Source organism: Neodiprion fabricii, chromosome 4 (assembly GCF_021155785.1).
Source record: "Neodiprion fabricii isolate iyNeoFabr1 chromosome 4, iyNeoFabr1.1, whole genome shotgun sequence".
In the NCBI taxonomy this organism is placed as follows: Eukaryota; Metazoa; Arthropoda; class Insecta; order Hymenoptera; family Diprionidae; genus Neodiprion; species Neodiprion fabricii.
This window is the reverse complement of record NC_060242.1, coordinates 12242095-12247094: the sequence shown is the minus strand read 5'-3', so window position 1 is coordinate 12247094 and position 5000 is coordinate 12242095. Positions and strand designations below refer to the sequence as shown.

Genomic DNA, 5000 nt, shown 5'->3' with positions numbered 1-5000 from the left:
GACACGCGCGTCGTGACGCCGGTGATTGTGCGAACGTCGGGCCTCGCTCGGCGTTCCCCCCGGCGTGGGCGCGCGCGGTTTGAAATGTGACACACCCGTCGGGCGAAAGGGAATCCGGTTCCTATTCCGGAACCCGGCAGCGGAACCGTTTACAAGTCGGGCCCTCGCAAGAGAGTTCGTCGGGGTAACCCAAAAAGACCTGGAGACGCCGTCGGGAGATCCGGAAAGAGTTTTCTTTTCTGTATAAGCGTTCGAGTTCCCTGGAATCCTCTAGCAGGGAGATAGGGTTTGGAACGCGAAGAGCACCGCAGTTGCGGCGGTGTCCGGATCTTCCCCTCGGACCTTGAAAATCCAGGAGAGGGCCACGTGGAGGTCTCGCGCCGGTTCGTACCCATATCCGCAGCAGGTCTCCAAGGTGAAGAGCCTCTAGTCGATAGACTAATGTAGGTAAGGGAAGTCGGCAAATTGGATCCGTAACTTCGGAATAAGGATTGGCTCTGAGGATCGGGGCGTGTCGGGCTTGGTCGGGAAGCGGGTTTGGCTGACGTGCCGGGCCTGGGCGAGGTGATGGTAATAACCGGATCCGAGCTCGGTCCCGTGCCTTGGCCTCCCGCGGATCTTCCTTGCTGCGAGGCTTCGGCGGCGGTTCGCCGTTGCCGTCGTCCTCTTCGGCCGCCATTCAACGGTCAGCTCAGAACTGGCACGGACTGGGGGAATCCGACTGTCTAATTAAAACAAAGCATTGCGATGGCCCTAGCGGGTGTTGACGCAATGTGATTTCTGCCCAGTGCTCTGAATGTCAACGTGAAGAAATTCAAGCAAGCGCGGGTAAACGGCGGGAGTAACTATGACTCTCTTAATCCCAAATTTTCTTACAGAAATCAATTTGTGGTTATAGAGCGGAGCTCGGCAGCAATTTTGCAATTCATTATTTTAAAACAATGAACTCGCAATCCAACCAGCAGCTAACAATGGATACAACATCTACAAATCCAGAACAATCTACTTCCTCAGGACGAGGAGGTGGACGAGGTAGAGGCAGAGGCTCCTCAGCCCGGAATGGGCGAGGAAGAGGTAGCAGTTTTAAACCAAAACCGCAACCAGGCCCGATAGCTACAGCTCCATCACTGGACGCATCAGCTAAGCCTAAACCCAAAAGTTTATCCATCACGGAGACAACACCTAAGAACGACCCTATGTGGATAGACTTCGAAGCAGATGGCTTCGAAGGCTTAACAGCATATTCAGCGCACAATGACTTTGCCGACACTTATGAAGGATACATCCCACTAGTCGAAAGGGAGTATGATCTTATACACACTGTGGATAAGAACTTCGCTAAATTTGTGTCTAAGTCAATGTTCGTGTGGTATTGCATACAACATCTATATGCTCGAAAGATAACGCTCAAGAAGGCACGAGGATTATCAACATTTGACGAGGATAAGTTGTTAGATTATATCAAAGGAACAACTCATCCGATCCCATCGCCTATCGATGAGTATCTTAGGTCAATTGGAGACACTCAGGATAACGCTACAGTAAAATACAGGATAGTGTTCCCGACGTGGCCCAATGATACAGGGGACTTCGGCCGTGTCAGCGCAGACACGCATTATAAGTATGAGACATCACCTGCGCCTGCAGTAGCAGCGCAAACCATACTAGAAGATCTTAACTACACCCTTGACCCAACACGCAATCCAACTTGGAACTTGCCAGCACGTCTAATACCAAGAGAAGAGGACGCAGGCTTGCCTACCAAGAACCTTTTAGGATGGTGTAGGGCTACAGGTTTAACATCAGAACAGAGACAGACGCTTGAAAGTGCAGGTATCGTAAGAGACGACTTCGCACCTGACGAGCCACAGTTCATGATGAACCGTGATTTATTTGGAAAGATATCAGGATTCATGTGCACAGTCGACAAATATATCAAGTTGGCTAGTGAAACATCAGAATCGAGAAACGGATCAGTTGCCCAAGTCCAGTGGCAAGAGCGCGACCTTACTAATCGTGAGATATTTTCACGAACCAAGCATTACCTTGAACGTGAGGTACACCAGTGCGGACCAGCCCAAGAGGACAGGAGGATAACGATCGGTGCCTTGATTATAGCTCTAAGAGCTAGAAAGGATCAGATATTTAACAAGAGAAGTTACTCATGCTACGACTTTGGTGAGTATGAAGCTGTTCCAGATGCATGGCATAACACAAGGAACACCATATTCGAAACCGGATCAGCAGACGTTTGGAATGTACGAACATTCATGTCAGCGTTCACCGGAAAAGACAACATAAGAGAAGCATGGATACGAAAAGGACTAGTTGGTAAAAGCCGAGACTAATACAAGACTCGAAACCCGATAAAGACTCTCTTAAGGACTCCCTGGTGAACGTCTTTAGCCTAGGAGCCCAAGTGCCAACCGTACACCTCCTCGTGGTGAGAGTCGGGCAACGTCAGTGGTAACACGGACGGCCGAGTACGGTGGCTATCCAGGGTCCTGGGGGTTGCCAGCCCCCTCGACCTTTATCAGTTGGCGTAAAAACTCGGAAAAAGCCTCGGATGGAATCAGAGTCCGGCGAGTCCACTGACTCAGCCGACCCAACGAACCCCAACCTACCGAGTACGTCAAAAGGCAATGGTAAACCTCGTGCTGCAGACCAGGATGAAGCAATGTGCAGATTTCCGGGATGCGGTAAAACGTTTAAGAATATAAGAGGTAGAGGCGTGCATGAAAATCGGAAGCACCCAGACTGGTATGACACGAAGAAAATGGAGATCGAAAATGTTAAAGCGAGATGGACGGCCGAAGAAAAGATGTTGATGGCTAGGCGAGAGGCAAAGATCTTGTTTGAGAGTACAGCTAAAATTATGAACATGAATCAGAGGATACAGAAGGTTTTCGGTGCAGGTCGAACGATTGAGAGCATTAAGGGACACAGGCGGCGCTCAAGTCACAAAAGAAAGGTGCAACAGTTCCTGACCGAGCTTACAGAGAAGGCCCGAGCGGAAGCTGAAGGAGCCAGTGAGTCGGATATATCGTCCGAACCTGCTTCTCCGACAGGAAATCCAGCTAACAGCTTACTGGATAAAATTGCACAGTACCTTGCTAACATGAGGCCCCTGACTAACAATGAATACCAGGTACAAAGTCTCAATGATATCTGCTCTGCTATATCGACTACACCGAAGGACACCATCCTAACAGACGTGGGCCTTTATTTGAGAGGTATTTTTCCACCACCTCCCACGAATACTTCTAAGCCTCTAGATAGTCAGGGCGTGGACCAGCCAAAGAATAAGCGGCAAGCAAGGCGCGCTGAATACGCCAAAGTACAAGACCTATGGCGTAAGGAGCCGTCCAAATGTATAAAGCTGATCCTGAATGATCAAATGGGCGAGCAAACAAACATCCCAAAGGAAGCGATGTTGCCATTTTGGCGTGCTGTCATGGGTAAAAATACAGGCTTAGCCCCCGATGTTGCTACCCCAAATCAAACGCATGACGATCTTTGGCAGCCTATAACACCTAAAGAGATCAAGGCTGCTTACCCCTCGGGAAAAACATCTGCAGGTCCGGATGGCGTCAGCGTAAGGGCTCTCAAGGCCGTCCCAGTAGAAATATGGCAGCGACTTTTCAACATCTTTATGTTATGCGGGAAACTTCCCGAACATCTGTATAGGTCTAGGACTGTCTTGATCCCGAAGGTGAAAGATGCCAAGGAACCTTCCGAATTCAGGCCAATCACGGTGTCCTCAGCAATCGTCAGGACATTTCACAAGATCCTGGCCAACAGGCTCAAGGCCATACAACTCGACGAGAGGCAGAGGGCTTTCCGAGACACAGACGGCTGCAGCGACAACATCTTCCTGATGGATATGGTTCTGCGGTACCACAGAGCCAAACATCGCAAGCTGTTTCTTGCCTCGCTGGATGTGGCAAAGGCCTTTGACTCCATCTCTTTTGAGGCCCTTGTGGCAATTATGAAATCAAAAGGCCTTCCGGGAGTCATGATAGACTACATAGAAGAAGTCTACGAGAATAGCAGCACCTCGTTAGTACACGGAGGCTGGACCTCGGAGCCGATACACCCTACTTGTGGAGTTAAGCAAGGAGATCCACTGTCCCCAGTTCTCTTCAATTTTATCATTGACGGCCTTCTCCAAACGGTACCAAAGGAGATTGGGGTCGACCTGGACGGCTTTAGGGTCAATGTAGCGGCATTTGCAGACGATTTGATTCTGATGGCTTCATCAGAGGTTGGGTTGCAAGATCTGCTCGACCTAGTATCACAATATCTATACAAGTGTGGTCTAGAAGTAAATGCTGGGAAATGTTTGACGGTATCCCTTAAATCAATACCGAAGCAGAAGAGGACAGCAGTCGACGCTAAATGCAAATTTAAGATCAATGGAAGAGAATTACCAGCGCTAAAGAGAACTGATGAGTGGCGGTATTTAGGAGTACCATTTACGCCAGAGGGTAAAATTAATGATAGTGGGTTGAAGCAGCTTATGCCAAACCTGGAGAAAATATCTAAGGCCCCACTCAAACCGCAACAACGAATGTGGTCGCTGAGGACAATTCTTATTCCTAGAGCCCTCTATGTATTGTCGATGGGATCGGCTCACATTGGATATTTGCGGAAGACTGACCGAGTAATCAGAGCTGCAGTCAGAAAATGGCTGAATTTGCCGCACGACTGTCCAAACGCTTATATACACGCAAGCATTTCAAGCGGTGGTCTCGGAGTTCAGTCGATAAGGTGGACCGCGCCGATTATGCGAAAAGCCAGACTGACAGCTCTAAAGAATTCTCTGTACCTCGATGGGCAGATACCCAGCGGATTCATGGAGAAAGAGTACTTGGCGGTCGAGAGGCGACTGGCTGAGGGCAACAACATCATAGCCACTAACAAGCAGCTCAATCGAAGATGGGCAGACCGGCTGTACAAGTCCGTGGATGGAAGTGCTCTCAGAAACTCGGAGCTAGTCA

The 5000-nt window shown here is 49.5% G+C and overlaps 1 pseudogene; it reads left to right on the top strand.

The window, feature by feature from the left end:
• The window catches only part of LOC124181827, an 8918-nt pseudogene that overhangs the window by 1885 nt on the left and 2033 nt on the right, over window positions 1–5000 (top strand).